This window comes from Rissa tridactyla, chromosome 11 (genome assembly GCF_028500815.1).
Source record: "Rissa tridactyla isolate bRisTri1 chromosome 11, bRisTri1.patW.cur.20221130, whole genome shotgun sequence".
NCBI lineage: Eukaryota > Metazoa > Chordata > Aves > Charadriiformes > Laridae > Rissa > Rissa tridactyla.
This window is the reverse complement of record NC_071476.1, coordinates 3,983,564-4,010,975: the sequence shown is the minus strand read 5'-3', so window position 1 is coordinate 4,010,975 and position 27,412 is coordinate 3,983,564.

Here is a 27,412-nt window from a genome sequence, read left to right as displayed (position 1 = left end):
AAAGGGGTGGGTTGCAGAATTACCTGTGGTTGCCAGCAGAGAGGATTGACCTGGCTGGGAGAGCTGCGCCAGGAGGAAAGAAAGAAGGAAGACGGAGCCATGCGTGATGCCTGGCTTTGCTGCTTCACACCACTCTGACAGTCAATCAGACAAGCCAACAAAAGCTCCATAAGCTGGTGTCAACATTTCACACCACCATGTCCCGCTGCTGGGATCTCGCCCCGTCAGATGCAATGGGCCCTTTTCCAGGGCGCGGGGAATGTCAGGGCTCCATCGCTTGGCTGGCAAACACGCTCCTTTCTCCCTAATCACAGGGAGGGATTTCATTTCCTGGTTCCGCCCAAGATCTCCATTTGATAAAGCCAAGATGTTCTGCTGTGGGTTAGCTGCACGCAAAGAGTTGTGAGAGAAGCAGCATGTTCAGGCTAGGGTAGGGAAATCACCATGGGCCTCTCTGGACCGACAAGAAACACTTACGGGGGCCTCGCTGCCAATGGCTAGACCTACTCATTGCCCTGGGGAGCAGATCTGCCTGCCTCCTGAACACATGCCTGCAGGCCCATCTTCCAGCTCATCCTCCTAAACATGTGCCCTTTCTGGCCAACACTGGCAACTGGCCCCGCTGGGACGTTGCCTCCATGGATCTGGAGGTCAGGGTAGTGCTTTTGAGATGTGGCACCGGGGTGTTTCTCCAAACCCTCCTGCCCTCAGAAACAGACGTGATGGTGCAACCCCCTTTCTCACCCCTGCTGAGGGTCTGGCACTCTGTTAGCGAGCTGGCCCAGATCCGGACTGAAGTTCTCCAGCCGTTGTGTGAGGGTGGGCAGCCAACCTTGTGGTGGGCACTTCCTAAGTGGTCCCAGCTCCCTTTGCTCTCCCATAGTGCCTGACCTGATTTATCAGGCCACCTCCAAATCTACAGCAAATATCCGCTCACCGCTCTGCCGGGGTCTGACGGACCCCGAGGCAGAGCCAAGGCAGACAGAGAATTACCTCCCTCAGGGACAAACAACTTTTGTCTCCCCTTTGCAAAAAGAAGAGCTGGTCTGTGGATCTGGCCTTTGAGCCTCAGCATCTGCTGTGCTGAAACGCTCTGTGGGTATGTTTGCACGGGAGCGTGCAGGGACTTGCAAGGGAAGGGGCGATTATCTGCCTGGAACAACAGCAGCATTTTCCCCAACAAGCGGGAGCGTGTGGCTGGGGGAGGGGAGGATCCAGCCCTGCGCAGGAATCGGCTCCCTCTGCTTGCGTGTGCACTGCAACCTCGTTGACCAGCGCTGATAATAACCCTTCGTGAAGCTGCTCCGATGAGTCAGGATTGTTCCTGTGGAGCTGCAAAGCACCGTGCAGCTCCCAGCGGGGCAGAACGCGCCGGGGAGTGAGGCGGGTGCTGTCTGCAGAGAGGGACAGGCGGGTGGCATCTCTCTCATCTTCTTGAAGCCTCCCAAGGGGCACAGGGTGGATCCATCTCTGCCTTTGCAGTGGAATCTCCGAGTGGTAACCAAAGGCCCTGAACCACGTCTCTGTGTGCAAACCTGATTCTCACTCTGAGACTCACCCTTTTTACCCAATGCAAATTTGAACTTAGATTTCCTTAGAGCAGCTCCGGGTTATCCTGGCCTGAGGTCCAAGAGGAGCCCATTGATGGGCGGGTTTGACTCAGGCCACCCATCTTACTTAGTTTTGGGGATAGAGGCTGGTGCAATGCACACGACTCCTCCTGGTCTCCCCAGCACACAGTGCAGGCTCCACTAAGCCATCTTTGGCTTTTGAAGCTGAATGCTGGGCAGTCCCTGCCCTTACACGCACAGAAGGGCATCACCACAGAGCTTGTGCTGGAATCGGGCCCCCCACTCTCTATGGTGTTGCGCAAGGCTGTCGTGCAGATCAAACACAATGGATCGCTAAGAGTGAACAACACAAAGCTGTTGGCCATGTTGAACTGGAATCCATGACTCTTCGGGCCCTTTGTGGGGTCATAACCACTGCTGTACCGTGCTCCCCTTGTTGGCTTCTCCACCAAGGATGATGCACACTGATTCCTACAGAGCAATGCTGACAGATCCCTTTCCCCCTTAAAAGAGATGAAGTCATCTGCCTCCAAAGCCATCTGGCACCAGGACAGAGTCAGAAGCTCAGCGCAACAGAAGGCTGGGATGCCAGCCCACAGAGGGGATGTCATCACTTTACAGACAGATGGGCCCTGATGGGATGGGGTGAGATGCTGTGCAAGACCACAGGAGAAGGTTTGGTGTTGCAGGGAAGGCAATGAAGACCTGCCGGCAGAGAGTACCGGGATGTGCCATGGCCCTGCTTCCATCGTCTGAGTTGAGCCCTACTGGGAGGCGGGAACTGCGGATTGTCCTCCTGGGAGGGCACGGGCTGGACCACGGCTCTCGTCATGGGATGAGCTAGCAAGTCAGCGTGTCTCCTCCTCCTCCCCCTCCATCCGTCTGCGCAGAGCAGGCATTAGCTCATCTCAAGCCAATCGGTCTCCACCACGTGCCGGATGGCTGATCTCATCGTTGGCTGGGGTGGCGGTGACTGAATCCGGAGCGGCGTGTGACTGCAATCTCCACGGGGCGGCCGTCGGGGCAGTGCAGGGAGAGGAGCCACCATGTCCCTGAGAGGCACGGGGAAGTGACCTCAAGCAAAACTGTCCACCAGACCTGAGGGGGTGATTTCATCAGAGCGTGCTGGGGGGACAAGGACAGGGAACAGCCTCCAGGTCTGGCAGGAGGCTCCTCTCTCATTTTCTGAGATAGTGTGGCTGGCCTTACATTCCCAGAGTGCCTACATGGCCAGTGCCTCTGGTATCACCAACTCCTTAACCCACCTAGCTTAATTAGTTAAGAAGCTGGTGCTCTTCACAGGACTTCACTGCCTCATGCTTTTGTCCACCAGGAGTGTCCCGGGCCACCATAATTCTTTCTGAAGTTACGGCACTGGAGCCCCTTCTCCCCACCGTGCACCTCAAGGCATGGTGGCTTCCAGCCAAGGCAGGACCCCAGCAAGTCCCTCCTCGTGGAACTGTTTCTCAGGAAGGAGCAGGGCTGTGGTGGATGGATTAAAGCAGACATGCTTTTCCATCATCCTGTCTGAGAAAGCAGGCTTCAGCTTGGTGTTCGTGCAGAGGCTGGTGAAGGTGGCAGTGAAGATGGGTGGTGGGGAGACCATGGGAAGTGGTTGGGTGGGGGAAGAGGACAGCGAGTTAATTTATCTGAAGGGCAGAGCAGGGACGAGAAGTTAAATTACAACCCCTTAAATTCAGGTGTCTGTCCAGGGGGAATGAGCTGTTCCCAGAAGATGCCTCTCTCCCCTCACTGGCCCAGCACAACTCGCTTAGACTGGGTGTCCGACGTTAGCCCAGTGCACTGGATCGCGTGTTGGGGATTGCACGGGCAGAGCAGGGATTGCACTTGGGGTGCATCAAGAAGAGTGTGGCCAGCAGGTCGAGGGAGGTCGTCCTCCCCCTCTACTCTGCCCTGGTGAGGCCGCACCCGGAGCACTGTGTCCAGTGCTGGGCTCCCCGGTTCAAGAAGGACAGGGAACTGCTGGAGAGGGTGCAGCAAAGGGCTATGAAGATGATGAGGGGACTGGAACACCTCTCTTATGAAGAACAGCTGAGGGATTTGGGTCTCTTCAGTCTGGAAAAAAGATGGCTGAGGGGGGATCTTATCAACACTTATAAATACTTAAAGGGTGGGTGTCAGGAGGATGGGGCCAGGCTCTTTTCAGTGGTGCCCGGGGACAGGACAAGAGGTAATGGGCACAAACTTGAGCATAGGAAGTTCCACCTAAACATGAGGGGGAACTTCTTTCCTTTGAGGGTGGCAGAGCCCTGGAACAGGCTGCCCAGAGAGGTGGTGGAGTCTCCATCTCTGGAGACATTCCAAACCCGCCTGGACGTGTTCCTGTGCCACCTGCTCTGGGTGACCCTGCTCTGGCAGGGGGTGGGACTGGGTGATCTCCAGAGGTCCCTTCTAACCCTACGATTCTATGATTCTATGACTGCCCGCTCTCTTGCTGCACTCAGAGGTCTCCATTTTGCCCAGCTCAAGCAGAAACCCTTTCAAAGTGGAGGTTAATTTTCAAGTAAGGAAATTATTTGTGTTTGTTCTGGTCTGGCCTGAAAAATCCGGGGCCACCAACTCTTTTCCCTAGGAAAGACTGCTCCTCTCCTGCTATGTCTTGCTTTGGGAAAAAAATTCTGTCCTACTCCAGCCCAGATCCTTTGTCCCCTTTTCTCCTTTGCATGGCAGTCTGTAAATGTTTCTCTGTTAATCAGTTGCCTCAACCCCAGATTTTTCTTCTCCCCTTTCAGATCCTCACTGTCTACCACTTCTCCTTCGGCTTGGTGCTGAGACCTGACGCCCAGTCATGCCTGGCGGAGAAGCCAGCTTGGAACTTCCTTGCTCCAAGGGCATTATAAAGAGGTGCCATTGTGCAATGGAGCCTTGTACCAGGAATACAATCCCCGTGATGATTATCTCGATACCATCCTCCCTGAACCAGGGGAGCCTGAGCCAAAAGAAGAATTTAGAGCTAAACAGTTCTTGTTTACAGGAAGCCAGAGCACAGTGTCTGGGCTTGTACCAGTGTAGCAGGAGATGTTGCTGTTGTCTCACACTGCAAAATATTGATGGATGGTGTGTCCCTGAGATTTCCCAGGGACGTTGGGGGAGCAATTTCCCTCATTTCTGAAGCGTCTTGCACAGCTGCCCAAGGGGAAAAGTGTTTGCTTTGGCTGAACTGGACAATCAAGCAAGGGTCATCAGCTTTATTGACTGTTATGTTTGGCCATGATCACTGCAGCCTTTCCAACCTATGCAGCACTCTTTGTGCGTTGATGCGGAGAAAAGTAGGGTCTCAGCCATGTTGTAAAGGTTGGTGGCCACCAATGGACGCAGTAGCAGTCACCCAAATCTGTGAACTTGTGCTACTGAACAAATCCAGTGTCCCAACCCCCACCGATTTCTCCTAGGGTATCAAAGGAGGGGATAAAAACTTCTTTCCCAGAAGTGAAGCTACTTTTCCGCGGCTGTTAGTACCTTCCTTCCAGGTTTACAAAACCATGGTCCTACAGACAAAAAGCTGGTAGACTGCTCTGCAGAAATGGGCCAAGAGCGTCATCTCCAAGGCTTGTCCTGCTCCAGGACAAGGCAACAAACAACTGAGAGAGGAAATCAAAATGGCTGACTGCTGTCCAGATGTGGGGGAAGGCTTGCCCACATCTGGCAGGGAGTGTTTTGCAATGGGAACGGCCTTCCTCAGCCCTCGGCACACAGCTGGGGGCGGCTGTTGCACCCGCAAACAGGATGGTCCAGTTCCTGAGGAGGCAGAAGATCTGTTTGGCCAATTCGATGAGTCAGGGAACGTTTACCAAGACCTTTTTGTGTCAGGAAATGCATTTTGATCAAAACAGGAAGAAGGTGGGTTTTTTTTATAAAGAAAAAAAAAAAAAGAGTGAAAAATGAGAGAACTGTGGGTTGCAGAGGCATTTCCCCGACCCAATCAGCAAATCTTAGTGCCAAAGGAGACCATCCAGCCCAGCGGGGACAGTCTGTTTGGGACTCACCGGTGACCCACTGCCTGCTTTCCAGCGAGCCACATTTGCTAACTGCCCGTGGGAGTTACAGGTAAGACTTTGCCCATCTTTGAAACGCTTTGCCCAAGCATTCAGAGAAATGTCCCTGTGGTTTCCTTGTGCTGTTGGTTTTTCTCATTCCTGGGCTCCTTCCCATGGTTTCTGGGGCAGGGGGATGAGGACAGCTGTAGGGCTGGCAGTCTTCTTGGTGAGGGGTAAAACACTTGTGAGGGAGCAGGAGGGGCAGGGCACCTCTCGGTGTTGACCTGGGCCTGTGACATCTCCCAGATGTTTGTCATCTCCCAGATGTTTGTCATCTCCCAGTGCCTACCTCCTCCAAGGGAGGCAGGGGGATCTGTTAACCTCCTTTTCATGGGTGGGGAAACTGAGGCACAGAGACGTTCAACTATGCTTACAAATTTTTTAAGCCAAAGACGGGTTAGGTGGGAGAACAGAGGAATGGAGAAGGGGCCTGAGGACTAGGAGGTTTGATGGGGTCAGAAGTTACAGGCTACCAAAGGGCTGCCTTGGGAAGGCGAGCCTGCCCAGCCTCCTCTTGTCAGTGATGGCGAAGGTCCTTACCTTGTCACCCTGTGCAGCAGATCCTTCCCCAGTGAGCTGGGCATGAGGAATCAACTCAGCCACTTGAGACGAAGGCTGGATACGTTACTGGATAGCAAACACAGAGTCTCTTCAGCATCCCCTCTAAACAGGGCTTTCCTGATTTGCCTTGAACCTGTGAAAGATGGGTGCAATGGGGCCATGCGTGGGAAGAGGATGAAGGTTCCTCTTCTTTGCCTGTAGCACCAGGCAACATGGCCCTGAGAGGACTGCAGAGCAGCCCCACGGTGCCAGGGCTTTGCTCATGATGCTGACTCTGCCCTGAGGTCGTGGTGCCCTCTGAATTGCCCCAGAAAGGAGGTTTCCCCATTTTCTACCGTGAAAGGGCTCTCCACTGTTGATGTTGGGTTGGGGCTTTTGCTCTGAAGCAGCTTTGAGTCTCCACCCTTCCCTCCTCCCCCTCTCGCTTGCACTTTGAGTATAGCGTGAGCAAGAGGAAGGGTCGACCTTCGTTAGAATAAATATGAGAGGCAGTCTGCCAGAAAGATAAACAGAAAAAGGGCTGGGTGAGAGGTGTGGAGAATCCCTAGAGCTGAGGGGCTTTGCATTCATTATCATATTAAGTGTTTGAACAGCAAAAATACTCATCTCCATTTTCATGCGTGTTCACTTTAAAAAAAAAATAAAAATCCTGCTTAATTGCTCCACTTAATTCATTAAAGGATTATAGCAAAGGCTAAAGGGAAAAAACAAAAAAAGTGAAGTATGATGGGTGGTTCTGGCATCCTGCTCCAAACCATCCGTGAGTGTTTTGGAGGGAGCTGAGGGCGCGAACATGACTCCTCCGCCCGGCGCTCCTGCTCCGTTCCCAGCAGCGTGGGGCGAGCCACGATGCCCAGGAGCTTGAGCAACCTCGGCCACGGGGACCGATGGGTATCAGGAGCGCAGCCCCAGGCACTCTTCCTTGCTCAGCAGATACAAACCCTCCCCAGCGCTTTGACAGCACCGAGTCCTTTGCGAGACCTCAAGCCACCCTCCGACCTCTTTACTTGGCTGCGCGTTTGACAGACGCTCCTGACCCATTGATATAGTCAGTACCAAGCCATCCCATAAACCACAGGTTTCTTTTTGTTTCATAACAGAGCTGAAACGCCGCAGCGGGAGGCAATGTTGATTTTTGCAAAATGTCCTCCGTCCTCATTTGCATTGAGCTTTAAAAAGCAAACCTGGGAGGCTGGTTTATCTCCCAGGCCCGTTTTCATTTGAGTTCCCAAAGTTGAGAGGTCAGGTTGATGTACGCCGTGCTGACGTGGGCCTGCCTGCCATTGCCTCTGGGCAGGGACTGTGCTGGCAGAGAAAGGGTTAGGGGAAATGGTGCTGGTGACTGGTACAGATGGGGAGTTTGCTGCCTGATAAAGTGGAGGGGAGCAGCTGCAGGAGGTTACGGTTAATGGCAGGGGAGGAGGTTGTCCATCACCTCTCCGAGAGTGCTTTGGTGTGACCCAGGCTGGAGCGGTGGCTTTGCAGAAGAAGAAAGATAAGGGTAAGTCCACCTTGGTGGGATTTGCTGTCCTGTAGCGTGGAGGAAAGTGCCTTGAGGAAGGAGGATCTTGTAGGGCAAAGAGAAATAGGAGTGGGGCTCTGCAGTGGGAGCACGCGTGTGAAACTGGCTTTAGGCTATTCCCTTGTCCTGGGGAAGGCTGGTGGCTAAACAGCCCTGAGGGACTGCGTTTGGGCTGAGCCATGTGGGATGCTGATGTAGGGCCCCTGAAATCAGCTCACGCCAGACTGAGCAGTTTATTTGCTGGAAAGAGCTGGAGGCTGCCTTCTGTCCCCCTCCTTGCGGCTCGGCAAAGGGTTTGGTTGTGGGAAGTGAGCCTGTGCATGAGGAGGCCAGGACAGCATGGCAGTCCTCAGTGTGGGCTTGCCATGCTGCCCGGAGCACATCGCCTTCCCAAATCAAGCTCCTGCAGAGCCTGAGGTCACCATTTCAACACGGCTTCTTGCCAGCTGCCAGCATATCCCAAGCCAAGATGGGCTGGGGAAGGGGAGTGAGGTATTGCAACCTGTTCCCTCCAGCAATGACTGCGTACACGTGGCTCCCGAGCAATAGCAGGGGCTATTCGGAAGCCAGGGTTTGGTCTGAAAGGGGAGCAGAGCACCCCACACGGCTCTGGGGTACCCTCAAATCAATGCACAACCCTGGGAGCAGCTGGCTGGGCTCAGCCCCTCTGCAGAGCAGCCTGGGTTTGACCGACTGGTCCAGCTTTCGCTCCCTTCTTCCCTTGATTGTCCCTCTCTGATCTTATCACTGACCGCAGGTGGTAGCAGGCACCTCGCAAAAAAGCCAGATTGGAGCTACATCCTTGAAACAATGTCCCTTTTCACAGCCTTGGCTCCTGGCTGGAATAATCATTCCTCCCCGGGTGGATCTGCCTGGCAGCAGCAGCTCTGCCTAATCCTGCCCAAGTCAGGGCAAATCTGCGGGTCGCTTGGCTATGGGGCGACATGAGATGCTTCTGCAGCCCATCTGAGAGCTCCTGTGGCTTGTCTGGGCTCTGGAGGAGGCTGGGAGGAAAGGGCGGGTGATGTGTTTGGCACGGGCAGGCACATCTGTATGGGCAGGCACATCTGTATGGGCAGGCAGGAGCGCTCGGGAGGGGCCAGTCGGGCTCTGCTCTGAGGGGAGTCCCTGTGGGGGATGCGGAGGGTTGATCCGGAGTGGGGATCGGGGTGCAATAAGGAATCAACCTCAATCATCATCCTTTGCTGGGGTGGAAAAGGACCGACTACTTGTTCACGGGTCATTGGTACTCCGGAGTCGGAATCATGGCAGAGACCCCGGCCCTGATGTGCTGCAGTGGCTGGTTGCAAGCAGCCCTGTGCCCTGGACGTAGATGTTGTCTACAGAATGGCTGTAGACCCTCACCTTTTGCCCCTCACCTGCGGGCAAAAACTTAGGGCTGTTCAAAGATTCTCAGGGTCTGAATAAGCCTGTTTCCTCCCAGCGGAGGAAGAGACAGCACGATCGGGATCTCTGGAGCTGTTTGCAATAGTGCTGCTCAGATTACAGGTGTGTGCGCAGAGATTTAATTTCCGCAGTTGTCAGCAGCGCGTCTTCGCTGGGGACTTCTTTTTGCAAGTGAATCTTGTGCTGTTTTGGATGTAATATTCATTGTTTGAAATGCCCTCCTGGAGTTTTTCCCCTACCAACTTTTATCTTTCTCCGCCATCGTAAATATCGTCTCATTTTCTCTTTCAATTGGGTCCTGGAACGAACGCTGTGGGCTGTCTTGTACCCCAGCCTGGGGAATTCAGATTTTATTTGCAACGTGCCAGGGAATTTTATTTTCCAGTAACGACTTGTGCTGTAATTGTGAACTTCCTCTTACAACAGAGATCTCCCTCCCCGCTTCCCTGGTGAACACTCGCTTTGGGAGTGGAGGCTGGAGCAGTGCTGCCGTTTTTCAGCGGGTTTTCTAAAGTCCCATTGAGATCCCCAGAGTTTTAGCAAAGCTGCTGCAGGAGGACAGGGACTTGAACGCCTTTTGCTGCGCACCATCTGGAGGGGGAGATGTGGGAAGGGCCATCGCGGCTGGACCTGCCCTGCGGGGAGGATGGAGGGAAGGAGAGTTCCCTCTTCTCTCCTCCACCCTCCGCCTCCCCTCCCCAGCTCCTGTTTTCCACTTCTTTTGCCTCCTCGTGGTAAGCTCTGACCCACAGCCTGGTCCCTGGGTCGCCTCCTCCTGATCGGGGACCGGAGACAAGCTCGTGCCCGTGCTGGCAGGGAGGGCAGCGCTGCCCTGTCGCCTGCCCCACACGCTGCCCGCCCGGCTTGTGCCTGCCAGCGTCGTCTGACGGCTGCAATTAGGTACGGGAGAGGAGAGTTTACTTAGCCTGCGCCTGCCAGACCCCAGGGTGATGAAAGTTGGTTTGTAAAGGCAGCGCGATAGGGCTGGGGAGGGGATCAAAGGCACCCTGCCTGCCTACAGAAGCAGTTGGCGATGCAAAGCGCGGGGCTGCTCTCTCCGAGGCGATGCTCAGCCCTTGCACACCTCGTCCTCCCGGCCCTGCTCGCGGTTCCCCCCGACCGCAGCGCTGGCTCCAGACCTGCTGCTGCCAGCCCCGCTCCCCGCGGCGGGGAAAGCTGGGCTACGATGGGGACAGGCTTCCCGCTGCCACCAGCGCCTTCTCCTGCATCAGGGCCCACGGAGAGAGGTGGCCGTGGCCCCTGGTGTCGGGGGGCTCTCTGGCCCCTCCTGGGGGGGCACACAGCACCCCAGTGTGCTGCTTCCAGGGGCAGAGCTGCAGAAATTGCATTACCATGAAAATGCAGCCGGCGCTGCCAAGCAAGCGTGGAGCAGCCTCTGTTCCCACGGACTCATTTACCTGCTTGGAAGTGGAAAGTGTTCAGTACCTGGCGGGCTCTGCTGAGCTAATTAATTTATTTAATAACGATGCTTAGCTGCTCTCCAGGCCTAGCTGCTTTGCATCCCAAAGGGTGATGATTATTTTTTTTTTTTTTCAGAAATTCCCAGTGGAGATGCGCCTGGTTTATTTATATAGATAGATATATATTTTTTTTTAAATTTTTTTTTGTCCTTCTCCATTTTGTACAGCATCCTGCACAACAGGGCTCTGGCTCCATACCCCTGCTCTGACATGCTGTTGTCATACACGTGGGCGCTCCCACCCGTCTGGGGACACTCCTGCTCAATCGCTCCATGACTGCTGTGGGCTCTGCCCTCGGGGAGAATAAGTCCTAGGGCCCCGTGGACCAGAGGCGCTGCAGCCTGAGTTAACCATCCAGCCTAATTAACCTGAAATCTTCTGAGGACAGCAGTAACTAGAGGGAGACGGGGCAGCCCCTGCTGCTCACCTGGGTGTGAATGACTCATGGGCACCCTCTTTCCCTTCCTCTGTAGTCCCCGGGAAGTAATCCAGCTGGCTCACAGGGGTGCGGGAGGACGCCCTGCCAGCTCTCCATCATGACTCTTGTCATCTCGGCATTGATGCTCCCATCAAATTGACCTTCCCCTCGGCTGCAGCCAGCTGGAAATAGGGACCAGGCTGTGTCCCAGACTAGGGACATGCATTTCCTAGCAGGGATTAAGAAAGCCTGGTTACCTTACTGAGAACCTCTGCCCATTTTTCCTGCTGCCCCTGGCAAAGCTGTTGGGGCAGCTGACTTCAGGGAGCTTGTGTCTTGTTGCAACACAAAATGGAAATGCTGATCAAGGCTGCCTTGCCTTCAGGGACAAGCAAGAAAACACGGGTGTGGGAAAAAGTCTGTTACCCTGTAGGGCAGGTGTAGGGCATGCAACTGGAATTACCCAAAACAGTGCCCATGGAGGCATCTGGGTGCTGGGGACATTGGCTCGCAGCTGGGGCATGGGTGCAGGTCTTGCCCTTGCCGCCCCAGGGACTGTGAAGGGGAGGAGAAGAAAAACGTGGCGTGGCTGGTTTGCCCTGAGCCCGCCCAGTGCCACTGTCTGGCGTGGGTGCATCTCTGCCAGAGCCCGGCTCCGCAGCACAGTTCAGCAAGATGCACCCTGGCGTCATCCAGCCCAAACCTTAGGTGAACCGTCCTGTACATGTGGGGACTCCTGTGGGTAGATCCTGTCCTGAAAGAGAAAAAAAAGCTCCCAGCGCTGTGGCTGGATGAGGATCTTTTCCCACTTGTGCTCAGCTGGAGCTGGGATGCGCCAGCCTCATCAGCGTAACGAGGTGCCCGTGGCTCCCAGGGTGGGCTCACTCACTCGATGCCGTTTCCCACACTTTTGCACCGCTCTGCACAAGTTTGGTCTCCACTTCATAGTATCATAGAATGGTTTGGGTTGGAAGGGACCTTAAACACCATCTAGTCTCACCCCCCTGCCCTGGGCAGGGACACCTCCCACCAGCCCAGGTTGCTCCAAGCCCCATCCAACCTGGCCTTGAACCCCTCCAGGGATGGGGCAGCCACAGCTTCTCTGGGCAACCTGGGCCAGGGGCTCACCTGAGACAGACCTGGGTGTTTCCATGACTTGCACCCTGGGTTTGTGCCCCAGCGGGTTGCTCTCCTCCTCGCATTCCCGATTCCTACCCCAAATTGCATTTTTCTCTGCCGGTGAGTCACACATACTGTTGCAACACTCACCTTGCTGCGACCTCTGTGGGAGCCGTGTCCCTGCATGCAGGAGCCCATTCGGGGCGCAGTGATTCAGCTCGGATCAGAGGACTTGAGCCTCTTCCCTCTGCCCAGCTGTGTGTATCCAGGAAAGCATTTCTGCCTGGTGGGGAGTGAATCACCCAGGAGTGGCTTACCCAGCCCTGCCTGCTGCGCGCAGGAAGGGGAACGGGAGGAGAGGAGAAGGGGAACGCGGCTGGGAATTCACTGGCAGGGAAACCTTCCTCCTGCGCTTGGGACCGGGGCCGCTTTGCAATGCAACGCTCGGGTTTTGGGTGGCAGAGGAAGAAGAGTCAAGTGGAGATGTAGCATTTGGTTGCTCCTGTATAGACTTGCAGGCCACCCCAGCATCTGTCCTCCTGGAGCGGAGAGCAGCCGGTGCTTGCCCTGCTCCGACTGCATGGGCTGCAGCTCGTCTCCAGCCCGGTGGCTTGTTCTCTGCTGATGCTTCAGGCAAGCTGGGACATGGCCACCGCAGAGAGAGGATGTCCGCTTTGTCATGCGTGGAGCTGATGCCGGGCTGATCTCTCTGCCCATTCCCACAGCCGCTCTCTGGAGCTGGAGGCTGGGGATTTTGCAAGCAGGGGAGCTGGTACGGGGCCATCCTGCCTGCTCAGCTGTCATCTCCAACAGGCAGTGGGTGGCATTTTGAGCGGAGGGAGTGAGTTTTCGTTGTGTTCTTTTGGCTGTATTATTTCATTTGCTGTGATCTGCATTTGCTGTACACTGGCCCGGAGCAGTTAAGGGCATCTAATTTAAGAACTACGAGAATAAATATAAGTTGTGGCAATGACACCAGTTTTAGAAGAAAGCCACTTGATGAGTTTTCCTCTTTGACCTGTCTGTTTTGGTGCACTCTGTAGCACGGCGAGCATTACTCACTTGGAGCAAAATCATTTTTGCACTCCCAAGTCCTGGAGCTGGGAGCTGAGGGCAAAGCTGCTTTGGGCTCCCCAAAAAGCTGGTGTGATGGATGAGTCTGGTGAGCGTCTCTTTAGATGGGATTTGCAAAAATGTGTCCCGATCAGGTCGGAGCAGCCTTATGGCCAGTCATTGAGCAGCCTCCTGCCCCGGGGAGCTGTGGATGCAGCCTGGGAGCACTCGGAGAAAGGGCAGGACCAGAACACGGACCCGGGTGTCAGGGAGCACAGTCAGCCCGCCAATGGGTTGATAGATGCATGGTTATCCCATGGGTTGTGCTCTGAGGTGCCTGCCAGGCTCCGTGCCTGGCTGTGGGTCTGACTTGAGTTTTCCAGTAGGAATATCGGCCGGTATCGCTGGGCCTCGCTGCTGGCTCCATTCAGTCTGCCCAAGGAGTGACCTGGACAACAGCAAAGCTGTGTCTGATCTGGAAACAGGTCCCTAAAGGCCAGTGTTGATGCGGTCGCCTGTGTCCCCCCCACCCTGTGTCACATCAGACTCGGCTCATTGCCTTCGTTTTCAAGACGCATCATGGCTTATCCCACCTGGCCAAGCATGGCCAAGCATGATTCTATGATTCCATGATCCCTTATCTGATCTCAAGCAGTAGGCTGTTGCCCCCTGGGCTTGGGAAGAGGGCTCCCAGCCTCCCCCCTGCTGGTGTCGCCATCCTTCAGGCACCTTCTTCGTGCTGTTACTGCTGGCAGACACGTGCACATTCACGCGGCTGGGGCTGGGGTGTCCCAGGATGAGGGCTGTGAGGTGCTATGGTAATTCACACGATCAATAACTGCGGGGAGGAATCTCAGATACACGTCTCTGGGGCAAGGCAAGAGACCTTCAGCTCATCTATTTCTGGCACAGGAATCAAGTGTCCCAATAAAATCACAGCCCCTGAAAGTTAAAATGACAAATCTGACGCTGTTAGGTGTGGGTAGGGAATTTCCTGCAAACTGCTGACTATAAACACGGTCATTAATATTATTCTGAGAGGATCTTGTTTGTGATTTATTAGACCTGTGTGGGACAGGCCCACAGAAGACACGTGTAATAAATCAGGTTAAAACACTGAAATGCCCTTGAGCTGGTTCAACCCCTGCTGCGGCAGTGAGGGCGATGGGGGCACGGCAGCCTGTGAGTAGGTTTTCCATGGGTACTCCACAGTGCTGGCCAGGATGGGGTCTGCGGTCTGCTGATGGGATTTGGGATTAAGAGAGGATGTGACCGGGAGGCTGGGAGCTGAGTTGTGAGGAGCTTGGTCCTTCCTGGGCCCTGAAATGGCTGGGCTACGGCAACATGCAGCTTTGTGCCCCGCGCTACCGATGGAGGATGGGGGCCGGGAGGGAGGCGTGTTGCTACAGTTCTGCCATTACCACATCCAAAATTATCATTCGTATAAACAAGGCGAGCAAGCAAACCTCAGGACAAACCGGGACTCGTCTGGGGGAAGCGGGAAAAGGCAGGACCCACCAGGCGAGGGGGAGCGGGGTTGTATGGGGGACGGCTCCTTCAGGCGGTGGGCTCCTGTTGCTGGCAATTTAACCCATCTTGCATGATCATGCTCTGAGGCTGCTGGACACTCTTGTAATGATTGCACAATCTGTCTGAATTTCCCCTGGTGAAGTTTGGAAGGGGGAGACGTGGATGTAAAGGAGCCGGGGGTACCTGGGGAGCAGCTCAGGAACTTCTCCTTAGCCCCAGGCAATTATCCAGCAGCAATTATCTCCTGTGGGTGCCACCCAGAGCGAAGCTCTCATTGGGTTTTATTTCCCGGACATCTAACGACTTGCCTGAAGAAAGATCTGCTGTAGAGCCTGCATCGCCCCGCTCTGTGCATTAGTACGAGGCTTTGTCTCCCTGGGTTCCGGAGCACCCTGGGCTGAGGTTTAGAGCCTCGGCTGGTATGTTGGCTTAAATTATCTTCTCAATCAGCATCTCCTCCTCCTCCAGGCTCTGGTGGGCCTTTTCTGTCCATGGTTGTATAGGGAGGGTCTAGCTCCATGCGGCCCCATGCTGTACTAAAAAGTGAACGCTGTGCACCATCGCTGTGCACCATCGCTACCCCAGCTGGGCTGAGGGTGGAGGTTTACCGCTGAGATTTAGGAGAGGTCATCAGGTATCAGGTGGCTTTTAACTGGGAACTAACCTAAGATCTTACACTAAGAGCCCCTCCAGAGCTCTGGAGAGGGTGTCTGTGCTTCAGGTGGCTGAGATGACCACTGGGGTCATTCCGCCTTCTTTCTGACAAGCTTTGCCTGGTACCTGGAGAGCATCTCCTTTCAGCTGCGTTTTCTTGCTGTTTGTTTCTTTTAATGGAGAATAGGTAATTCTGGGGACATGCTGACATGGAAAGGAAAGGAGGACAAGATCCGGGGTTTGCTCTCATGATAAATCAGGTACCCTGCTAGGGTCACATGCATCCTCAGAGCATGAGGTTATTCCTCAACACCAGTGTCTGAACTTGTCTTTGGTAAAGATGTAAATTACATCTTTATTGAACACGTATCGATCTGTGCTGCAGGCAAACAGCTTGGATGTCCTGGGTATCAAATCAGAGGGCTGAAGTCCATGAAATGAGGAATTCCAAGCACCAGGAGAGCAGGAATTGAGAAACAACCAGTTCCTTCATTGACCATGGTGAAACCCAGCTTTCTGGTTAATTCACCACAAACTTTGCAGCCATGCAGGCAGGCAGATGGATGGTTGAGATCTTCTAATATATATTGGCCAATGCTGACACGGTTTGGCATATGTGTACATAGGATGACTGTGAGTAGCCTAAATATGATTGTTGGGCAATAGTTTTCTGTTATACAAATCACGCAGATGTTGCACAACCAGGGAGGGGTAATTCTTCGGGTGTCCCAGTGCCTCGGCTGCGGCACTGCTTGGCTGAGAGTCCCGCTTGGGCAATGCTGTGGGAGCACAACGCAGGACACACGGTGCTCCTTAGTGCCACGTCTTGCTCTAGGCACAGGGGATCCTGTACCCTGTGTCCTTTGCACGGCTGTCAGTGCAGAAGGGAAGGTTGTGCCTGGCTACGTGACACGCTGCTGGTGGAGGTGCCCGTCCTCAGTCCACCAGCCACCCCTTGTCCCGTCATTTAGCATCGCTTGGAGCTGTGCGAGGGCACAGGATCTGCGGCTGTCCCATCAGCAGACGTAGGACTGCTCTCAGATAAGCTCGCGGCCAGGTTTTTCATCCAGTTTTAAGCCTGGAGTACCTCGTGCTTACAGCCCCAGGGTGCAAGGAGCCCTGACTGGCTGCAGCTGGGAACACACCCCGTCGTGTCAATGCGCTTTGGCTCTGCTGCTCGCTGCTGCTGGGTAGGTGTAGGCAACAGGAGGTGTTCAGATGTAGATCAGTGCTGGCTGATCCTTAAACAGGCCCAGATTGCTATTATGGTCCTCTTAACACTCCCTAAGCTGCTTATAGGAGAAATTCTACTTTAGGCAGTACCGTGCGCTCCCTGCCAGTCCTTAGCACAGCCCATCGTAGTACCAGCTTCAGCAACATGCGGGATTCCCAAATGAGTAGAATATTATGGGGCATGGCTTTGTTAGGCACTCGGAAAGGATTTCCCTTTCAAAATCAGAACTCTGTATTACCGGGAGAAATTACAAAGGGATTAGGGGTGAACGCACCTCTGTGGCAGAAAGGGCAGCAGAGCGGCACGTGGAAGCGCAGTGGAGCTGGGCTCTGTGTCTGCAGGCACCTGAGCAAGCTCCCTGGGCTGGGGTATGGGCAAGCCCAGGGGTTCTCAGAGCTGGAAGAGGGAGAGCCGAGCACCCCAGCTTTGTGAAGTTTTCTCTATGCCCTCGGGAATTTGTCCCAGAGCAGATCAGCCTTTTCATCTCCTGGAAGCGAGGAAAGCTGGGACCTGTGAGGCATCGCTGACTGTGACTAAACCCTCGGTGAGGGGAAGAGCCATCAGCTCACCACTTATTTTGCCTGCATCCCCGAGGGCCCTGATTGCTTTAAACCACTAAGTCCAAGGGGCTTAATGTGGACAGAAGTTACCTGCTGGGGTACGCTCCCCTCTGGGTGCGCAGATGTGGTTTCAGGGGTAAACCAGGTCCTTGATGACTGTGCCGGGCAGGCACTGCGGATCCGGTCGTCAATCCTGGGAAGCAGGACGCCCATCAGGGCAGGTGCTTTGGGCCAAGGCCGGTGTGAATTGAGGGACAGGCCCTAGTTCCCAAAACCACGTGCAATGAGCCAAAGCTTGCGGTGCTGGCAGAGAGCAAGGCAGGCCAGGAGGCTTTCTGCAGTAGCCGGCCAGCCAGGCTCAGCTCTGAAGCCCTGGCTGAACATAGTCTGGCGTATTCAGCATAGCGTGTGGGCACGGACGTCCGTCCCCCAGCACAGGGGGGCACCCTTTGCTTCTCGGCTACAGGATTTGAAATTCTTCTGCTCTTTGTTTGCTGGGAGAACAGGAGAATACGTGGGTCCTTATGAGCTCTGATATCTCTGATTTATCTCCTTTCTCCAAATGCCTGAGATCATTAAGGACAGGGAAAAGAAAGCCTCTTATCTGACTGCCAGCAGCACTGAAAGGGCCCTCTATGTTACCTTGTGGTTTATAATTTCCAAAGTATTTCTGCCCAAACCTAACAGAGGACAGAAAGGCTGTAGGGAACACAGAAACACAAACAGCATGGACACAGCTTGCTCTTGCTTGTACAGGAATGGAGCGGCGTTTGCAAGGCAATTAGAGCATGGGTTTTCAGCAGGCACGTGAGCACCAGATGGACAAATACCCTGTAAACTCTTGCCGTGGATGTACCCGGCCAAAGTCTTTTTCTGCTGTGGAGTTATGCATGTATGGGCTGCACAGAGTGTAAAGGCAAAGTGACAGCAGGTGGTTACACAGAACAGTCAACCTTTCTGAGCGTGCGAGGAAGGTTTTATTCTTGGGGAGACGTGGACCTGTGTGAGGCTCAGGAGACAGTCAAATGACGTTGGGGGAAAGTCTGCTCTCTGCCAGGGCTTTTGAGGAGAGCCAATTCTGAAGGCAGAGTTAATTCCAAGGGAAAGAACATAGGCGTTTGGGTGGTTTCAGGATCAAGGGATTGCCTTCAAAGCTGGTTGGGCATCTTGTGTTAACCTAGGGTAGGTGGTGTAAATAAAACGAGTGACCCGGAAAATACACCAGGACTTCACTTTGCTGCTTTCTCTTCTGTTAGGCAGCCAGCATGCACGGGCTTAGGCATCTGCTATCGGTGGGCAGGGGAACACTACTGGTCCAAGCATATGACACCGACGGTAGAGAAAGCAGTGACAAAGTTGTGCATGTACAGAATGAGTGTGTTTAGGCACCTAGAATAAATACACAAGCACACACATATGTCAAAACGTCTTTGCAAGGTGCTAAAGCAGAAGTTTATGCAGAATGTATTTATGTGGAAATACATCCTGAGTTAGTAAACACCAGTTTGCGTTCTTCTCCATGTATGAGCATAAATGCCTTTCATGGCATAGTATGAACATGACTAAGGGGGAGTACTCCTGCAAATCGAGATCAGAAAAGATATGGAAGCACATAAAAGAGGGAGATTACACATTCTTGTAAAGCCTTCAAAGATGATTTCATGCACTGGTATACAAATATGTGGGGTGGGGGGAAGAGATGTACCCAAACACATCAACAGGGAATTATACCCACGGAGAGATGAGCAGTCCCCCTCTCTTTTTGGATGTACGCTTAATACCTTTGTGATGATAATTAAAGCCCCGTTTGGGCGTTACATCTTGTGATTTGGTGCGGTCTTATAAATCTTTCAGCAATTTGAAATCTGCAGTGAACAAAGGCATTGCAAAGGTTTGGAATAGAAACAAAGAGAAGGACCTGCACTGCATTTGGCAGAGGGTACCTTGGTCTCTCTGGAAAGAGTGGCTGATAGGCAGGGAGAGAAGGAAGTCCCGCAGGGCTTTTCAGCCCAGGAGACAAAAAGCCATTGCCTGTGGACCCCAATTCCTCCCACCGAAGGGAGGCACCCATCTCAAGTACCTCACCTCTTTGGCTGGCTCTTACAGTCATGGAAGGGGATCTTGGGCAGGCTGATCTCTCTCCGAAGGGGTAGACCTGTTCTGGTGGCTCCACGCCTTCCTGGAGATCCTGAAGATGGGAGGGATGAATGTGAGCCTGGAAAGCCACCTGTGAGGCAGGCAGTGCTGTCGGAAGCTGTGGGTGGAGGTGGGCAGAGAGTGCAGCTGGGAGCAGACAGAAAGGGGGTGGAGGTGGTTTTTGGGTGGAACTGGAAAGGGAAATGGAGCTGGTGAGGGATATGCCTGTGAGTGGCAGAGAAATGGAGCAAAAATAATTAGATGAGATGTGTGAAATGGGTGGCTGTGGCAAAAGGCACTGGAACAGAGAAGAAAAACAGAGAATGTGGGACAGAGTCTGGAAGGAAGAGCTAGAGCTCTGGAGGACTGGATTGAGACAAAAAGAGGAAGGTGGAAAAAGAGGTCACAAGGATTCACAGAACAAAGAAGAGATCTCTCTAGGAGGATGAACAAGTGTGAGAGGCAGGTGGGCCAGGGCCAGGAAGGCTCCACTCCACCACAGAGCCCCCCTGCTGCAGGGTGTTCCCAGGTGGATGACTGGGGAGGAACCTTGAGGAGCGATCTCTTCCCAACCGGTTTGGGCCTCTGACCTGCTGGCAGTGGCAGCGTTGCAATGGATGTCTGTGGACATGCAGAAATCGCATCTCTTCCCTACCCTCTCCATGACCATGGCAGGTCAGTCACTCACTCCCTCACTGCTTCCAGGAGGTCAACAGGCTGTGTCAGCAAGCAAAAGGTTGAGGGCTTGGTGTAAAGCAGAGCTGTGGCTGCAGTGTGATGGAGGCTGGGTGACCATTGTAAGACCTGATGGCTCCTAAGTTTCATCAACAAGATTTAAAGCTCCTCTTCGGAAAACACAGCTGGGAGGCAGACAGGCATGCTCTTGGGGGCAGGATGGGACTCAGGTGAGAAACTAAAACAGTGCCTGGTGCACAGGGAAGATCAGTCATTGCATTGCTGCCCTCATTCCAAAGGGCTGAGAAGGGATGTGTTGAGGACAGTTGGCTTCATGAGGGACATGGTACCTCAGCATGCTCCCATTGATGTGCTACCACCTTAGCAGGCAACAGGAAAGTCTTATTGATAGTCCCATGGCTAAGGAAAGAAGGGATGACTGGGACAATACCTGGGGTGCAGAACAGCACCCGGCTATGTGGGTGATGGCTAGGCTGTCCTACCACCATGAGGGCAGGGAAATGGGGAAGGGACAGCACAGGGATGGGGCTGAAGCTGAGATGACACGATCTGCCTCTAGCCCAGCAGTTCCTACCACATCACACATGCCAATCCAGTCCTTGTCAGTCAGACCGCTTGCTTGTGCCACCCTCTTTGAGGTGTGTATTACTACTCCAACATTGAACTGGTTTTCTTCTACTCTTTGGCCAGCTTGTCTGATGTCCAGTTGATGTTTGGTGGTACAGTGGCTCTGTCACAGTGGTGACAGCAATCCCGACTACTCCTGCCAAGAAATCAAAGCTGAAGAATGTGGAGGTGGAGGTGTTGGTAGGACTGAGCGGTGGAGAGGCACCACAGGCCATCTGCAGAGAGCACGGGGTTGTCTGTGCAGTTGACAGAAAACACCGTGATTTGCCCAGTGGAGACGGTGATTTCTGGCTTCCTTTCTAGGATGAGATCATTCATCGGATTCCCACCAAGAAATCAGCACTCCCTCCCGCAAACGGCTCAACCCTGCTGAGGGCATCTGTGCTTGATTATCACTGTAGATGAGTCTCCAAGAACACCAAAGGGCTGATTCTTCAGAGAATCGAAGCCTGGCCACTTGTTGGTCGATAAGAAAGTAAATAAAAGGATGAAGAACTTGGTCAGTCAATGCTTCCACGTGCTGGAATGACTCTTGTCTTCACCAGGGTCAGGAGAAATGGCAGGAGGGGGGGGTGGGCACTGGAAATGGGCAACATGAGCAAAACTAGAAATGAGTAAAAGACACTGGGAGGCCTTGAATTTTTTTTATATTTTTTTTTTCTGCTAATGATCGCCTGTGTGATCGTCATTTCACTACTTAATTCTGGGTCCTGCAAGGAAGAAAAATTTTTGTTGCCAGGCTACTTCTGGTCCCCTAAATAATCTGCAAGAAATCCACCCATCTCTTCTAAGGGAACTCGGGATCAAACTAAAAGTACTTGGATAAGGGCTCTGACCCCACAGCTAATCCCATTCCTGGGGTCCCTGCATATGAATCGATTCAGGCGACCAGCTGAGACCCTTCAATTTGTGCTCATGTTTTTCACCCTTCCTCTCTGCAGGTCTCTAGGGAGAGGTCACAGGCAGGCTTCTGGTAGGAGAAAGTCCCAAGAGATCAGCGCCAGCTCCATCCCAGCACCTGTGACTGAGCGGGGAAGGAGAGACTGATGGGGCTGGGAGAAAGGAGGATGACATTAGCCTGTGGGTGAGCAACGGGCTTGCCAAAGAGGTGGGAAGCAGAGCCTCCTGTTTAGCTCTGGGGGAAGGTTGACTTCACTCCAGAGAGATGGGGGTAGAGCTGGGGTGGCTCCTGGCTGTGGCACATCTCTGGTGATTTAGATCTGGAGATACAGGGGAGGTTGCTCTGGCTCCCGGAAATCACAGCAGAAAGGCAGAAAATGCCTTCCAGCATTTCCTGGGAAGCCTTGTAGGCTCTGAAGGAGACAGGCTGGGAAATGGGCAGGGGAGATGTGTGTCCAACCCCACAGGGCCTGGGGCACTCGGAGGAGTTCTCCGGCAGACGGGGAGGCAGCTGCCTCCCTGAGCCCTTGCAGCCGGCTCCGCGGGACGGAGGGGAGAGAGGGCGAGGAGGGTGTGTGGAAATGGGCATGGGTTTTGGTTGGCAGCAGGGTCCGAACAGATGATTCCCATACAGAGGCACCTGCAAGGTTGTGGCTCGGGTTCACAAGCCCAGCTCCTCTCCTCTGCGGGGCTGGTGGGGAGGTGCCCGTGGGTTGTCGTGGGGCTGGCGTGGAGCCGGGAAGAGTCACAATCGCCTGGATTCAGCTTTACTGTGGTGTCACAGCAACTGGGATGGAAGGGGCTGTGCAAAAGATGAGCTGAGGCCAGGGGAAAGCAAGAGAGGGAGCAGAAGAAGGAAGGAGAAGAGGAAACTTGACAGATAACCCAAGAAACCCTCTGTGTGTGTGTGTGTGTGTATGTGCACACGCGTGTGTTAAGCACAACTCTGCCATGGAATCTCCGCTCTGTCTGCGCAGAAGGAGAAGATCTTCGCTCTCCCACCTGGAAGGAAAGAGGAGACATTTACAAAGAAGCAGCTGCAGGGATGGCAAGGCAGGCTCACTCGCTCTTTTTGCAGATCTTTCGGCACCCTTGTAGAAAGAACATTTTGCAGCAAAGGTCTTGCCTCATCCCCACCTTGCTCCCTCTGTCCCTGTGCGTGCCAGGCACAGACAATCCCTCGCTGGCTCCTCCCTGGGTCTGCTCACAAGCCTCCCCAGACGGGGCCAAATTGGGAAGCCAGGCCTCTCCCAGCTTTGGCAGCCCAAGGCTGGCCTTTCCCCAGCAGTTCAACCATTCCTCCTCTCCCAAGCGGAACGTGCCCCGACACCTTTGCCTTGAACCGAATTGCATTCAAGAGCCTGGGTTTGCCCACACATGTTAAAGGTACGGCTGGAGGCAAAACGCAGGGAAAGCCAGCCATGGCTCCAGCACGGAGGAAAAGGGGAGCCATCAGCAGAGCCCGGAGCTTGGCCCTTCTACCCGGCAATGACTGTGGAAGGGGTGCTGGTTGCTGGTGCAGCTGGAGCAGAAATGTGTACCCCGGCTTCCCATCACAGCTCCTTTCCACAAGAGTTCCTCCTCTTCTAAATTTTCAAGCCAGAACTGAGCATCCTTGGGGAGTTGAACCATCCAGAAGAGGAGGGCTTGCTCTGCCAAGGGTTCATTGCCACAGCACCGCAGCTGCATGGTGGTGACGGGGGTCTGGAGGGGTGGAGGGAGTGGGAGAAGTGCTGGGCCGAGGCCAGCAGCGCTGGGGGCTGCGGAGGCTGCTTGGCACTCGCCGGCGTGCTCCTCCCCAGAGGGCTTGCCCGTGTGGGCAGCAGCACAGGCAGGTGTGAGCTGCATGTGGAGCACTTTCATCCTTGCCAGTTTTCAGGTAGAGGCAAACAAGGAGAAGAGTATGGTCTTCTCCTCCCCTTCTCTTTTCCTCTTTGCGTGTGGAGGGGGATTATTATCTTCATGCTCCTTCCAGTCCGTCCGGCGTGCCAGGATCTCCAGGGGAAGCGAGCTTCCATGGCCAGGGGTTGAAGTTTGCCAGCAATGGCTGGAGAACATCTGTATGTGCCGGCCCTGTGTTATGATTAATGTGCAAGGGATATGGGCATCTGCCTCTGAGGAGGAGCGAACCAGAGCCCTCCAGATTTCTCCTCTGATTATTATAGCGTGTTCCTTCCTGCCACAGGTAGTTCATCAGATGCCAGCTGCCAGGCTGAGGAAAAGGATGCAAACAAGACATGTTAAGTAAAATACTCTGGCACCCAACCTGGATGAGCAAGCTGTAAAGGAAAAGGAAATTATTCCTGTGGAGCAGGATAAAGGCTCACCAAACAGACTGCATGTGGGCAGTGCTCAGAATAGGGAACGGCTCTTTGAAGGGCATGAAAATCTGCACCAGAGTGAAAACGTGGAGCTGGGTCCCAAGTGATGGGGGAATCATCTGATGGTAGATAAGGTAATGATTTCATTAGGAACACCATGACCAAGAGGAAACAACAGGAATCCTGCAGGATGCGTCCTGCTGCTCAAGCCTAAGCAGACAGGGCATGACTGCAGAAGTAATTAGTGCAGAAGAGCAGCAGGACTGGGTCAGACCAAAGGTCTGCCTTGACTCATCTCTGCACCAAACAGCAGATGCTTCAGGAAGAGGGAGCATAGCAAACGTGGTGATACTTGCCCCAGATACTCACCCAGGTTCCAGCCAGTGTCCAGCTCAGGTACTCCTGAGCCAAAGCAGCTCTTCTGGAGACATCAGTGTTAGGGAGAAAGGACTTTCGGTTTCCAGGAGACCCTTCATTTCATGGGAAGGAAATGCACCACGTGGCTGGTCAGCACTGGATGCTCATTCTGGGAGTCCTGTGTGGTTTTTACACTTGTCCTGGTTGTGAAATGTCCTATGAGTGGCCAGTACAGCCCCAGCGACTAGGGACTGTCCCGCCAGGCACGGCTGCGGTGCCATGGCTGCCCTGGGCAGGCCGCAGATGGCCACCATCACGCTGCGGTCAGGCTTGGCTTTGCGCAAAGGGAAATTTCAGCCCTGTAGCTGACGGCAGCAAAGTCTCCAAAACCCAGGCAGTAAAGGTGATCAGCGAGATGTTTGGACAAGAAATAACAAGAGACTTGTGTAGTCTCTCAGGTCCAACTGAAGCAGTGATCAAAAGGAATATGAAATTAAGAAAAATGTAGGGAATGCACATAAAAATGTGTCCTGGGGCGAGTTGTTTCCCAAGAATCACAGAATCAGAGTTTCTGTGATTCTTAGGAGCATGATACTGAGGCTGACAAAAAGTGGGCTTAGTTGGGAAATGGCTATGGTTTATGTGGTAGGCCATGAAATAGAAAGTAATGTAAATTCTCCGTGGCAGATGCAGAAACTGGATAGTCCCTGACATAAATAATTACCCATCGGGCAATTACCTTGGGCAGCAGAGCATCTGGGAGGCAAACCTAGCCCAGCTCCTGTTAGAATTCAACCCCACTGTGCAGGGAAGTACTTGTCCGTATGTGTGTGTCCTTGTTCTGTCTGTCTTAGTGCTACCTTGAGGAATGTGATGCCTTTGTGATTTTATGCCCCATCGAATCAAGTTAAAACTAGCCAGTAGGTTCAATAATTAGAGGGAATTGTACTGAGACAGGCAGCTCGATTGGCAAAACGCAAAGCCTGGGATCATATAAGCTGCGTGTCCGTGCTCCAGAAAGGCGGGGGGGGGGGGCTTGGGCACCTTTGAGTGGGATGGGATGGGATGGGATGGGATGGGATGGCCAAGCATGGCGGGGACGTAGCCCCAGAAGGGACCAGGGCTGCATTTTGCGGGACCACATCTCGCTGCTGCTGAGATGCTCCGCTGCGAAGGGCAAAGCCCTGGGCCGGGAGATGCGCCCGCGGGAGCGGGTCCCTCCTCCCGCCCCGTCCCCGGGCAGCCCCTGCCCCAGCAGGGCAGCTTCAAACCCGCCCTCCTGGCCCGGGACACCCGGCCGGCCCCGCTCCGGCGCCGCCTCCCGCGGCGCCGGGCTCCGTCCGTGGCTCTGCCGCTCCCCCCGCCGGCCGCGCCGCGCCGCTGCCGCCGCGCCGGGGACGGGTGGATGGAGGTCGGCCGGGGATGGATGAGATCGGCCCGGGGACGGATGGAGATCGGCCCGGGATGGAGGAGCGGGCACCTCTCACAACCTGGTGGGGGGCAGCGGGGTGTCTGCCTCCCTCCCGCTCTCCCTCCAGGCCGGCTGCAGGGATAAGCATCCACTGACATGTTTTCCCCTGGCGTTGTCTCCTCACTGGAGGTAGGGCTTGTTTTTACTGAGTTTGCCCGTTTTTGGAATATGCAGGCTGGTTTAAGCCAAAAGAAGGCTCTGCAGTGGATATGGGCAGTTCAGGAGCTGCTCATCAAGCAGGAGCAAGGCAGAGGGGTGGGGGTGGTCCTGGCACTGTCCCTGTCAAGCACAGTGGGACCCACCCTGTGACAGACCCAGCAGGTCATGATGAGATTCCCCCATCAGCAGCAAGTTACATCAGTCTTTCAGTACTTAAAGGGGACCTACAGAAAGGGTGGAGAAGGACTCTATCAGTAAGTGTAGTGATAGGACAAGGGGTAATGGTTTTAAACTGAAAGAGGGTAGATTTGGATTAGATATCAGGAAGAAATTCTTTACTCTGAGGGTGGTGAGACACTGCAACAGGTTGCCCCAGGAAGCTGTGGATGCCCCATCACTGGAGGCATTCAAGGGTTGGATGGGGGCTTTGAGCAACCTGCTCTAGTGGGAGATGTCCCTGCCCAGGGCAGGGGGGTTGCAACAAGATGATCTTTAAGGTCCCTTCCAACTCTAAACATTCTCTGACTATGATTCTAAGTCTGGGTGTGCTTTAGCTGCTGTGAGAGCCACCTAACTGCTGGGAAGAGTAACCCCATCACCCCCACCACCAAGGGCCGCCTAAATACAGGTCAAAGCCCTTGGTTATATGTCTCAGTCTTCCTTTGCAGAACTGATTCTAGCTAACGAGGCATGAGCATGTGTGAAATACCAACCTTCACACATGCTTCTGGGTGAGTTTAACCCAGCGGTTTTCCAGTGACACCGTTAGCTAAAGCAGAAGCATCTCCAGGTGCAGCTACACCTTGCAGATGTTGGGCCTTGGAGTCCGGGCTGTCACAGGTGCGTGACTGGCACAGTCACAGTGGTCCTGGCTTGTCACCTTTTTGCATCACTTGCATTTTGATTATTTATGCCGCAGCTTGTTATTTTTGTAAAGGTCAGGGAAAAAAAAAAGGGGGGTCAGGAAAACAGACAGGAAAGCACTAATCTCTACATGAATCCTTGTCTTTCCCATCTCTCCTCTGTTCAATGCAGGCAGGACAATGCTGAGTGAGCTGCTCTGTGGTGCTGCCCTGAATAACTACAGCAAAATTAACCACCTCCGCCTGCAGATGCACTGTAGCACTTGGGTCAGACTGTGCTTGTGTCGGGCTGGTTTTGGATCCAGAGCTCTGCGTTATTTTTCCATTTTCTTTTTTTCAAGTTCACAAAACTGCGTCCTCAGTCAGCACTAACCACAGGGAGAATTTCCACTTGGAAAGTACAGGCAAAGTTTCTTTACTGCCGTGCAGGCACTGGAAGGCTCGATTTCGGCTGTAACAGGGAAAGGGCTGTTCTCTTCCACCCTTGCTGACCGTCTTGGTCTGAAAGCTTAAAAAGACCAGCTTATTCCTCAAGTCCTGATGTAACCCCGTGTATGGCATTTGCCCCAAGGCAGTGAAATTCCAGCAACTTGATACTTCAGGCTGTGATCTTTGAAGGGTTAAAGGAGGCCCAGCTGCAACCTCCTGAGCTGGCTTTGATGCTCAGTTAAAGCCAGGACAGCTGCACTTGTAATAGCGCTGAGTTGGGTCCTC